The following is a 13,305-nucleotide window of genomic DNA, read 5'->3' on the forward strand; positions in this document are numbered from 1 at the left end:
TCCCGGAGGCGGCGACGCCTCCTCGCGCCCGAGCGCGCGCTCCCCGGCGTCCGGCGCACGCGCGAGGCCGAGGAGGAGCGCGCCCCGGCGGCGGCGGCGGCGGCGGCGGCGGCGGCAACGGCGGCGCGAGGAGCAGGGGGAGGAGGGCGGCTGAGGGGAGGTTGGCCGAGCGCGCGGTGGTGGCGGTGGCGGCGCCGGCGCCGGCGACCGTAGCCGGGGCGGAGTGGGGAGCGAGGGAGGGGGCGGAGGGAGGGGAGGCGGAGAGGAGTGAGAGCCGCATTTCCAATTCCCAACTACGAGCCCCGAGTTTGTAGATGGGGCTGCTCGGCGGCGCCTGCGGCTGAGGGAGAGCAGCGGCGGCGGCGGCGGGCGCAGGGGAACGGCGGCGTCGCGGAGGCGGCCGAGGTGCGAGCCGGTGAGTTGCCGGGGCCCCCATGCCTCTGGGGTAACGGTCTCGCCGCGCGCCGCGGCCGGCCGGGGGGCGCCCTGTTGCTCGTCGCCGTGCGCCACGCGGGGACCCTGGCCCGCCCCGCCCCCTCAGCACCTGGGCTCGGCGCGCCGGGGGCCCGGGCGGCGGAGGCGGCGCGGGCGGGGAGGGCTGCTCGCGCGCCCGGCCCGGCCCGGCCGGCGCAGAAGGGGCGCGATTTGCCGGGCCCCTGGCTCCCGGGCTGCGGGCGGGCGGGCCGGAGCGCGGCAACGTGTCTGGCCCATGCTGCCTGCCGGCGCGCGGCGCCCAGCTCTCTCCACGCGCTCCCCGCGCGGCCCCGGCTGGGGCAAGGCTGGGGCTGGGGGCGCGCAGGGCCCCCTCCGGGCTCTGGAAGCGGTGCGCGGGCGCCGACACCCTCTGCGGCGGGAGTGGCGTTTAAGGCATGAATGGAGAGCCGCGCCGGGGGCGGTAGTTGCTGTGACTGACACCTTCGGGGTCAGTGCCGAGAGGGGGCGATTCCGCCGGCTTCTGGCGTGCTCCCGAGCCCCAAGTTCTTGCGGGAGGAGGCTTTCTGCAACTACTGCTGCTACTTCCGAGGCACGAGACTCCTTTGGTCAAAGTGGTTGTGGGCCGTGCACACGCTGCTCCGGAGGCGTTCGTTGCTGAGGCAGTGTTTTTCGATCCTCGGTACGTTAATATGGAACCAGAAAGGTGCTGGTGTCTTTTGTTTTTTGGGTTTTGGTTTTTTTGTTTTTTTTTTTTTGGCGGGGTGAAGGGCCCCTAGGGAGTCGATTGAGGGCTCAAACAGGCCAGTATGATGGCAGGATGTGGATTGGTTGGTGAATTCCCTCCCCCCCCACCCTCCAGAAGGACTTTTTTAACACTTTATTGGGAGTTTAGTCTCCATCTCACCAGCTCCTGAGATTACAGTTGGAGATTATAGCCGTTAAACTGCCATCACTTGGGGCATGCATTTCTGTAAGGGGGCTGGGGGCAGGCGAGGAAGGGAATTGAAGGCTGATGGGGAAGCTCAGAAAATTCTCCGCATTACTTGTAAACAGCTTGTTAAGGTCAAGAAGCTAGCCACGTTTTACTCTTTCCTACGCCTTGGGGGATTGTTGGAATTTTACTTTATGCTTCCTGAATTAGCCTTCTTGTAATCTGGCTCACAACATTCGAGGTGTGTAAAAATGCTCTTCAGTTGGAGTATGGTTTAGCAGCCATTTCTATCCTTGGCATCTTTGAAATGGTCGTTTGGAAACTTATGTATGTCGAATATATTAGGCAAGGTAACTATCAATGCAGAGATAGTTGCGGTACATACGTATAACAACGGACGTCAGGTAATAAATGCTTATTTTAGGTATCTACTGTGGAGTTGTGGTAAGGTATGAGGCCTGATTGTAGTCATATCTTCTGAGGCCTTTTTACAGTAAACAAAGAACTTTTGTGGGTTGTGTCATTTTGAGGTCATTTGTATCGGAAATCTATCATATATTTAAATACCTGTTTAAATATATGTTTGCACTACATGTTACTTTTTAAGGTCCATGTTTCTTTTATTTTAGACTAGGGTTACATAATATTCAAATGGTAACACTTTTAATTGCTCTATTTTGTCCTTTGGGGTTACACAGTAAATATCTTTATGAAAAAAACACCACGGGTGTGTGCGTGTGTCCATCCGTCCATCCGTGTGTCCTCATTGATGCTACTCAATTCCTTTTTCACCTGGAATTTTTTTTAATGAATTATTTTACATTCTAGATTAAATAAAATTAAGGTGCTTAAGCAAGTCTGGTAACACTATATAAGACAGACTCCTTTTTTGTTCTCAGAGCCAACTGTTGGATTTTTTAGAAATGAATCATATTTTTCTTAAACATTTGAGGGAGCAGTTTGCTTTTTTCCTGAGTCTCATTTCAGGCTGAAATTGTTCCAGAAGACTACACCGCCTGCTTCTCTCCCTCCTTCCCCACTCCCCTTCTTTTTAGCTTGGGATAACCAAGACAACCATAATTGTGTTACCTTTTAAAAAGGCTCCTTTTAAATTGAAGTTGAGTATTTACTATATTTTTAAGATATATTTTACCATTTTAATAATTGATGGTTAGAAGACAGCAGATGCTTTAATTAAATACCTTTGACATTTTTGACGTTGAAGCTTTGTTAAAAGGGAGTAACAGCAAATTATTACTGAGAGTTGCAAATAATACAGGGTAAGTGCTAGTCAAAGGCTATCTGATTGTAAAAACACCAAGGAAATAAATATTCAAAGAAACAAGAGGACCCATTTGTATGTTTTACATCACTTTATATAAATTATAGTAGTTCTGAGTGGTTTTTGAAAGAGTGTTTTGCAGAGTAGACATTAGGTATATAACACTGATAATTTTCTTTTCCAAGGTAATTTATTTGGTAAGTGACTAAATTATATCAGAACTCTACTTCGGGTAAATGTGGTTGACTTACAAGGGATATGCTGTTTATTTCAGGAAGAATGAACACCTGCCTGTTTTTAAATAACACAAATATTGGGTTGTCTGAAGATTCTGTTTATTCCTTAAAAAATTATACTGAGAAAAACTATGCTAGTTTTATTTTACCTGTCAGTTCTTTACTTCCAAAACTAGGCTTCACATTTATGAATATCATAAGAACATATAAACATAAAATATCTCTTTACTGATAGGTTGCTAGTTTTGAATTAAAGATTTTCTTTCATTTTTGTAGCAACCAGTTTCTGCATAGTGAATCTTGTGGTCATTCTCACAGAAGCTGCAATGATTTCTCCACTCTTCTTATTTGTCTATGACCACTGGGGGGAGACTATACACTTTAGGTTGACCATATCACTCCCTTACGTACACTGGCTGCTAATCATCTCCGGCACTTTGCCAAACTGCTGGCAACGTGTTGAGGAGGATGCGCTTAGAATCAAGTCTTGATCAAGGTGTCTAATGACTTTTTTTTTTTTTTTTTTCTTAACTCACACCACACTCACAAAGTACCTCTCTTTATAGATTGTGTTATTAACAGTCTACTTTTTGGTCTGTTGTTAAGTGGGCTAACTAACATAATGAAAGATGAGATTCATGAGTACATTAGAGCTTTCAAAGCCTGACTTAACTGACGTTAATCTTAGTAGCCATGTAGGCTTGATTACTTGCCTAGTGTACACAGAAGTTGTCTGGAAGGATCTGGAGAAAACTCTTTTCTGTGAGGTGATCCATATCTGAACCTCTTCAAACAGGTTGGTCTTCTATTTTAAAAAGCTTTCAGAGGAAGAGATATTAAGGTACCCCTTGTACCCAATTTCACCACAAAGGGAGAAGTTCTTCCTTTTTTTGTAGTAGTAAAGATAAGATTAAAATTCACAACTTTGTTGACTTTGTTAAATTATGCTGTGGCTGTTCTTAGAAGCCTGGTGTCCACTTTTTCTCCTCTGATAGTATTTAACCTAGGCAATGTCCAATTTAGTAATAGTGAAGGATGTTATGTTTATTGTAGCTTAGAAAGAACTTAAATTTTTATGTTCTTCCTTAACTAAGACCTTTGTACATCCTTGATCATAGTAAATAGGATAGAATGTGGAGTAGTCTTTATAATTTTATCATCCTAGATTCTTCTTTTTAAATGGCTTTGCTTTTGTCCTAAATTAAAAAAAAAAATGTTCAACAGGATATTTTCTGCTTAGGAAGTGTTCATTCCTAGCTAACTTCAAGATTGTGTCGAGTACTTGGGGATGGTGATACTTGGGGTTTCTAAAGGCCTGTTTTGTTAAAGTTATCAATGATTCAAGACAATAGGAGAAATACAGTGTGTTTTTCATAAAGCTTGTTATTTTCTAATCCTTTCCTGCCTACTAGTTCCTATACATGAACTCATCCCTATGTACTTCACCATCTCATATCTCTTCTTCTTAGATTACTCCTTTACCACTTCTTTAACATCCTCCTTATTCACTATATTCTATCTACATAGCCCTACTTTTTGTCCCAGAAATGTAATGGTTTGTTCCTAACTTAGGACTTTGCACTCAGCCTGGAATTCTCTTCCTAAAACATTACATGACTGGCTCCTTTTCATCATTTCAAGTTTCAGTTCAAATATTATCTTCTCAGATAAGCAGTATTATCTAACCACCCCGTAGAATAACACTATCCTTATTTCTTTCTATCTCATTACCTTTAAATTTTTTTTCCTGCCAGCTGCTTATCACTATCTGACATTGTATTTTTATATCATCTGTCTACTCTCACTAGACTGTAAGCCCCATGGAAACAGTAATTGTATCTCTTTTGTTTAACTATATTTCAAGGACTTAAACCTGTTCCTGGCACACAGCTGCTATTAAATAAATATTCCCTCTTTAAGAATCTGAGGTTCTCTCCTTACTCAGCTTTTGGTGTTAAAATGTCCCTTTATGGAATGATTTGAGTAGATGGTAGGCTACTTTTGGCTGTAAGTAATAGAAATTCATCTAACTGGTATAAACAAGAGGTAAGATTTATTATAAAAATGCAGGGAGTATCTGATGAAATCCAAAGGTTGAGACAAAGAACTCCATCTGGTGCCAGAATGATACACTTCATCTCTTTATTCCTCATGCACATTTGCTTCATTTCTTCTCTTGCTGTGGAGGATCACTTTTTCATCCTCTTAATGGACTACGTGGCTGGCAGCATCTCCTGAGTTTTCTCAGTACCATCCCGGATGACAGGAAAGAGATTCATCTAGTACCCATTTCTCCCCAGTTCCATGACTTATGTCATACTATTAGAACTTGGTGGCATTTGCTGTAACCATGTGAAAAGGGATTGGAGAGACAGCCCAAGTAGATGCCACAAGGATAATTAATGTTCACCCTTTACTACCCCTAGAAGTTTGGTTTCCCTTCTTTTAAATTTTGCTGGTATATAAAGTTAGAAGATCTGAAAAGCACTGTTGTGGGGATATTCAAAAGAAATGTCCTTTCTTTCATGATAGGAATTTATAGTTTGGTTGAGGACAATATATATATGTGAAGGAAAGAAGTGATCAAACACAGCATGATGGTAATATAGGAGCTGCGGAAGATATTTGCAACTTGTATTGCAGACAAAAGGCAAACTTCCTTAATATATAATGAATATCTGCAAATTGATAAGAAAAAGAACAACCATAAAGTTAGGCAAAGATTATAGACAGATAATTCACAGAAGAGGAAATCTGAATGATTCCTAAGCACAGACAGTAAAACCTTGGGTTGCAAGTAACTTGTTCTGCCAGTATCCCACAGACAGCAAACATTTCTAATAAATTTTAACTTGATAAACTAGTGGTGTCTTGCATTACAAGTAGTACGTGACACCGAATGTCACACGATCACAACTGAGCCAATCGTTCTTCTCTCGCTCGCTTTGGGATTATGAGTGATCGTCTCCCATGCTCAGATACTTGGTCTCAGGCTGCGGTGTTTGGCAGAAATCATTGATTTTTCAGAACATTGGAAGGTGCCCTCAACTGGCAGTAGTGTATTTTTTGTCACTTCAAAGAACCTATGGACAGTCATTTGCTTTTCCATACAAGAGTAAGCTTAGGAATGAAGCTTTCCTTCATTCTAGGTCAGGCTGCCTGCAGGTATAGACCCTTTGCTACCTTATTGCCAGTTTCATTAAATAGAGTAAATGACAAGAGTTTATTAGTACTTTACTGTAGTCAACATCCGTGCAAGTCTATAAAATGGCCCCCATGCAGAAAAAGGTTGATAAGAAAGGCTACCGGTGAGAAGAAGCAGATGACTACGATGGAAGTTAAGACGGAAATCATCAAGAAGTACGCACGAGGTATGCAAGTGGCTGAAGTTGTAAGATTTTATAAGAAGATTTTCTATGTCTGCATCTCATCTGTAGAGGAAAAGAAGGTGGTGGAATCCCTCACTTCAAATGAGGTTAGGGAGATGTGTAAAATGTGGGAAACAGTGCAAAATTTTGTAGAAAAGCATCACTCGAATAAGGCTGTAGCAGCACAAGGGATGAATCTGTTTAACGACGACACAATGTCTCGTTTCTGCGAAATCTTCAAAAGGAGACAAAAAGCAAGTGTCATGGGATAGGTTCCTTGTTAAAGCTGCATGAAAAGAAAAAGATTCCATTGAGCTAATAGATATCAGTGATTCCATACGTAATAATGAAAGTCATCCTGCATGACTCCCTCACACTAGCCACAAAGGTTGTCAAAGGTAAGTGAAGTGCATTTTATTTTTCTTTATATTTTGTATTTTCTTTATTATTTTGTATTATAGTATTGTAATCGTTTTTATATGAATATTTTTGGGTTGTGGAACAAATTATGTGAGTTTCCATTATTTCTTATGGGGAAATTTGCTTTGATATACAAGTGCTTTGGATTACAAGCATGTTTCCAGAACGAATTATGCTCACAAACCAAGGTTTTACTGTATATTCAAACTCATACATAATATAAATTAAATTAAAACTATGAGATACAATTTTCAGAAATTAGACCAAAAGAATTTGATAATACTTTTGAGGAGGATAGACACTAAAAGGTGCTCTCTTTTGTTGCTGGTGGAAATATAAATGAATAGAATTTGATGTGATTGAACTTTCTGAAGAGTACTGAGGTAAATAGAAATACCTGGAAATATGCATGAATTAATGTAGGTATTTATGGGAGAGGAAAGAATGCACAACTTAATTATCTGCACTCTAACTTGTATTGTTTTATATTTAGCTTTAGTCATGAAACAAGCCCAGGCTAGGGTAAAGCCAACAAGACCACTACCCTTCTCCCCGCCACCAACAAAGGAGATTCCTTTTAGGATCATATTCAGTTTCTATTCCCAGATCACCCCTATCTTTTACTCTAGTGCTCAAGTTTGTTTCCAAATCACTGAGATTTTCATATACTTTGTATCTTTCGGAGCCTAGCACTTTGTTAACTACTTAGTAAACACTTAAGTAGATTCAAGTGAACTGTGGCTCTTCATAGACTCCCTTCATAATTTTATGCTTTTGGAAATCTTTTGTAAAAAGTGATTTAGAATTTCACTTGATAAATGTACTTAAGGTTTTATTATAATAAATGGTCAATAGGACAGTTTCATAAATTGTTTCTAATACATTAGTGGAACTTTACTTTTACATGGTTCTTTTGTTCTATAAAATATTGTCAGATCTTAGTTGGATTAGATATTAAAAGTGGGTAGGGCAGCTTAAGATGCATGGAATTTTTCTAGAAAAATTTGTGAGAAAATAGGGAAATGACTGAGCAGATCAAGGGCATATGCTTAGGAAAGGAAAAGTGTTGAGGGATTAGTTTAGAGAAAGTATGTGGTAGAACCCAGAGGGGCTACATCTTAGGAAGAATTTTCACCTAGGAAAATGCTAAGCTAGTTTAGCTGAGTACATACTTCAAGGATATGATATATACTTTATAATATTTTTATTCTGTAGGTCATTTATCATGATTTGACTTTGGTACAGAGGTTCTCCACCTTAGCAAGCGTCAAATCGTTTAGAGTTATTCTACACCAAAGGATTCTAATTTAGTAGGTCTGGTGTAGGGCCAGATTATGTTTATATTTTTAAAGTCACTGAAAGCCAATATTTGTAAAATAATACATTCTGTAAAATATTCTCTTTAATAACCAAATCAGCATAGCTTTTAGGGTCCTATACCATTTACATAACGCTAACCCTAGAATTTGGTCTCTTACCGTGATGTCTACTTTAGTCAGATTGATAACTCTACAAGCATCAAATTGATTTCCATTGCTTTGCTCACTTTCATACTCTTCCCTTTGTAACCTTGTTTGTTCTTTACTAATAAATGTTCAAGCTTGCCTCTCCCAAGAAGCTATCATTGGCTGTCCTCATGCACAACTTATCTTTACAGTACAGGACAGATTGTAGCACAACACTTACATAACTGTCAAGAACACATCATATGAGTGGCTGATTTATGTGCTTTCGCTCACATGAGCCTTGTGCATATGTATGCCCAGTTTTACTGTTTGAACATCCTTAATTTTTCTTCTTAGTACCAAGAGCTTGGAGCTTAGTCATAGTGTCAGTGGCATGAACAATCTTATTGAATGCTTATTATATTTTAAGACTATGCTAAATGCTGTCCACACATTTCATCTGCTCATCAGAAACAGATTTTTAAAACCAAAATAAAACTCTTATATATGATTGTGTCAGTTTTCTGTGTCTGCTATAAGAAATTGCCATAAACTTAATAAGTTTAAAACAAAAGAAATGTATTCTCTCACACTTCTGGAGGCCAGAGGTCTGAAATCAGTATCCTTGGGCCAAAATCAGTGTGTCAGCAGGGTTGTGCTCCCTCAGAGGCTCAGGAGGAGAATCTGTCCTTTGCCTCTGTCATGTTTCTGATGGCTACCAGCATTCCTTAGCTTGTGGTTGCATTGTTCTAGTCTTCAAGGGCAGTATTTCAAGTCTCTTATCTCTGTTCTTACCACCTTCTGTGTGCATGAGAGAAGGAAACCTCTCCCTTTGCCTTTCTTTCATAAAGACCCATATAATGGCATTTAGGGCCCACATAATGATCCTTAATAATCTCCATGTCACAGGATTTCCAATCACATATGCAGACTCTCCAAATACGGTAACGTTTCACAGGTTCCAGGGACCAAGACCTGAGTATCTTTGGGGGACCATTATTCAGCCTGCTATAGTAATAATTTAAGTAGTCCAGAAAAGTAGTAAGTAAAAGTCTTTATGCCCCATTCCATCCCTCTCTTTATAAGTCATCCCTATTTCTTAGGGATAGATTTTGCTGCCTTCTCACTCCCCCAGGGACGTTTGGCTGTTATAACTGGGAGGCCGCTTATCAGACGCCAGGGATGGGCCTGGCCCATCAGTGTATGGGACAGACTGCCATGGCAAAGAATTATCCAACCCTACATGTCATAGTGCTGAGATTGAGAAACACTATTTTAAAGTTAACTATTGCCAGGATTTTCTTGTGTATCTATCATTCTTGAAAAAAGCTGTATACTTGTATCAGCACATGTTATGAGTAAAACCCCCTAATCTGAGTTGATTATGACTAGTGGTGGTTGTGGTTGATTGAAAGTTGACTTAAGTGAGGGGTCATTAAAAAATGATTCACATGTAGTTTAATGTATTTTTACTTAAAAATATAAATATACATTCATGTGCCAATCTTCTTTGAGTATGTATCTTTTGCCTGGAGCCCTGGGTCATCATTCTTCTCTAGATTAGTGCATTATCACCAATTCCTAGCTTTGGAACAAGAACTTAAAAGTTTATGAAAGAATCTGAGTGTAGGATCCTTGTATGTTTTATTACTCCTCAGTTGTTGATAGTTGTTTTATGTTTAATTATACAGATCACTCTTGGTTTTCTTGTTGTTGTTTGGTCATTTGCTTTCTTCGGGTCTCTCCAAAGCATTCAACTTGATTTTCATATGAAGAACAATATAACTCCATAGTCTTGTATTAAATACAGTTGTGTGTGTGCATGTATTTTACACACACACACACACATATATATATGTAAAAGAAGTAATACGTATGTGTAATATGTTATATATAAAGAAATTCTGTTTGGTCTAAGTAACAGCTCCCCAAGATACTGGGAATACTAGTCTCCATTGCAGCTAATTTGCATAGCTTCTAATCTGGCAGTATGATGAGAACTCATATCCTAGTTGCTTCCAAATTTTTGGAAGTTGTAGAAAATTCTGTTTTAATACTGTAATTACAGTTTATAAATTATAGGATGTTACTATAAATACTTTATTGTTATTACCAACCTAATGCTTGGGTTACTTTTTTACTAAAGGAAACTTTGGCTTTTCATTATTATTTGGAGTTTTGCTTATTAGCGAAATATTTTCACTGCTTATATAGTTTATTATTAGCGTGGCAAAAGAGCTTGAGACATGGGTTGTAATCCCAGTTTTTCTAACTTCCAGCTCTTTTACTTTGTTCAGGACACAGAGCTTTACCTGGTACCAAACAGTAAGCTTGCTGGCAGACATGTCTCGTGTTACCACTGAACTCAGTATACCTCGTCTCTAAAACAGGGGTTAGAATATCTATAGTGTTACTATAAGATTTTAATTACATAATATAAGTGTCCAGCACAGAGCCTGGTACATTTTAAGTGTTCAGTAAATGTCAGTATCCTTTCCATCACCTACCATTAGTTTCAGTGTTATATGTACACTGAAAAATATTTGTTGAATAATGTTTTCAGTTGCCTTTGCCTGATTCATAACTTTGTTTTTTTTTTTCACTCTGCTATGAGCTATGTCTCATTCAGTAAATATTTTTTTAAAAGAGCTTTGCTTTTAAAGTAGTCCAATGAATTATGTGCTGTTAACTAAAGTTAATAAGTCTTATTTTTACATGACATTTAAGTGTGTTTACAAGATGAAGATATGAACTCAAAGATCCTTCCAACATAATCTGAAGAGTTTATAAAACTCACATAGCCCTTATTTTTTCCTCCTGCTTTCCCTCTAAAAGTCTACAGAAGTAAATAGTGTTTGGTAATGTAGCCTTTTTTTTTTTTGAATGAAGAGAATGACCGTGCTTGTAATATGTTCCTAATTGTTCATTATCACATAATAGGAATTTTTTAGTATCTTGTGTGAATGTGGCTGTCTTCAGGTGGATTTGTCTTTTTGTATTACCTAGAATATATATGTACATGTACATATAAAATGTTTTATGGCAAATTTAGCTTTACATAAAATTATACACCTTTTTATTCATCTGGTAAATGCCCTTCTATTTGGGACTTTGATGTAAGAAATGTAGGTAACTGAGTTAAAGAAATTTAATTCATTCAAGTTCCTTATTTCAGAAATTAAACAATGGTCATGCATATTTGTATGTAACTTGATTCAGAGGTTTTTCATTTTCTTTCTCAAACGGGTAATCTTTTGGAATGGGGGATAAGTGAAAAAAACTTTAAACAATGTGTTAAGTTTGGAACACCTATTAAGGCAAAAGTAGGCAAAGTCATCCCTGGATGCCCTCATCATTCTTAGCATTAGGTTCTTGAAAATCCAAAGGTAGACAGATACTCCCTGAAGGAATTTAAGATGTTATGGGGGAAATAAGGTTAAGGAGTTTGTGATTGTGAACGAACCCTTTAAAAATCTTTATAGACTTCTAATGTTCATCCAATTAAAACCTTAAATAAAATATATCAAACAGATTATCAACATTTTATGCAATTAAATTTGGAAATACCACGTACTATATAGTTATTTTCCATTTACTCCTACTTTCTTGAAAGAAACTTTTCAGATTTCCAATCTAGGGGGAATGGGCTGGGCAGTTCTTAAAATTTTTAAGCATTTTTTAGGGTGTCTTATAAAAAAGTGTCTTTCTTATTTTCACTTAAAAGTTACTCCAACTTGTAGTTCCAACTGTTTGCTCTAGAGATAGCGTAACTTGGATATTTAAATTAAAAAAATAAGCTTTTAGTAACCTTTATTTAACTCAGCTTGCTAGAGCTGAGTGGGTATTTATAGTTCTACCCATGATAATTTCATGCTAGCACTCATCAGAACATAACATAATGTAACACTGACTTGGCTTGTCCTTCTCATTCTCATATCCTTTCTCTCCTTCCCCAAAGACTTTTCAGATTGAAGGCTGGAAATTTGTTTTGCTCCTTCTTCTGTCTCTTCTAAGAGCACACTGAAAATACCTTCTCTTACTCTGTCGTCTCTTTATTTCCCTTCTCTTTTATCTTCCATACCTGCAGTTCCCCCTTTTCCCAAAATACCTCCAAAAAGAGCACCTTAGAACTCATTACAGTCAAGTAGAAATTTTCACTGAAAGTAAATGTGTGTATATATGTATATACTGGAATTTTACACAATAAAAAGGTTACTGTATGTGGTTTATGTGAAGAAAGAAACTGTCTTTGCATCCGCTCAGCCAAACATTGTCCCATGCTCATAGGCTGTGTTTAATATTTATTACTGAAATTAGGAAGCACAAATTACCATATAAATAGCATTTTATCATGTGCAGCTAAGTTCTGAAAGAGTTTGAAGCTTAGGAAAAGAAATTCTCATCTGTAGGGAGGGACTTTGCTACTCACTTGATTGAATTAATTTTGAGATGAGTCCTTTCAGCTCTAAACCTTTGATTCTAAAAGAGCAAGAAGTGTGTTATAAATTGATTAGCTATTGAATAGCTAAGAAAAAAAGAACACTGTTGGGTGGGGTAACATCAGTGAAGGCATTTAAGTAGGAAGAGATGTGTTTGTGCATATACAAAGTAAAAAAGAACAATGGTTAGAATAGTTTATATTAGAGAATAGAGGAATTAGGCTGAATAGATAAAAAGCTAGATTTTTAAAAGAAAAATTTAAACATTCCCAGATAATAAAAAAATTTTCTAATCTAGTATTGTTAAAATGACATTTTTACATGATCTGTGTGATAGTTTTGTGCTGGGTGAGTTACAGTGAAGAAGAGAATAGTGGAAAGAGACTTGCAGTTATAATTAAAAAAAAAAACTTTTTTTTTAATGTTTATTCATTTTTGAGAGAGAGAGCGAGCAAGTGGGGAAGGAGCAGAGAGAGAGGGAAACACAGAATCTGAAGCAGACTCCAGGCTCTGAGCTGTCAGCACAGAGCCTGACCAGGAGCTCAAACCCACGAACCGAACCGTGAGATCATGACCTGAGTGGAGGTCGGACACTTAACCGACTGAGCCACTGAGGCACCCCTCTTGGACTGATAATTTAAAGGAAATAAGAGCTTGAAAGTGGTGGCAGAAGGAATGAGGAATGAGAGTTGGATACAGGGAAATTATGAGTTCCCTGTGTCCAAATGACATAAAGGGGTGTCTTGAAG

The 13,305-nt window shown here is 39.0% G+C and overlaps 1 protein-coding gene across 3 annotated transcripts in view; it reads left to right on the top strand.

Annotated features, from left to right (window-relative positions):
- Window positions 1-261: 261 nt before the first annotated feature.
- The window catches only part of PALS2 (protein associated with LIN7 2, MAGUK p55 family member), a 111,411-nt gene continuing 98,367 nt past the window's right edge, over window positions 262-13,305 (top strand). Inside the window, exon 1 of one of the 3 annotated variants that reach the window (XM_047849707.1) lies at window positions 262-415. The gene's annotated coding sequence lies outside the window, so the exon portion shown is untranslated. Of the gene's footprint in view, window positions 416-991; window positions 1,115-1,476; window positions 1,608-13,305 lie in introns of those variants that run through there. The other 2 variants (XM_047849706.1, XM_047849708.1) reach the window with 2 other exon arrangements.

The sequence above is a fragment of the Prionailurus viverrinus genome, chromosome A2 (assembly GCF_022837055.1).
Source record: "Prionailurus viverrinus isolate Anna chromosome A2, UM_Priviv_1.0, whole genome shotgun sequence".
Taxonomy (NCBI): Eukaryota; Metazoa; Chordata; class Mammalia; order Carnivora; family Felidae; genus Prionailurus; species Prionailurus viverrinus.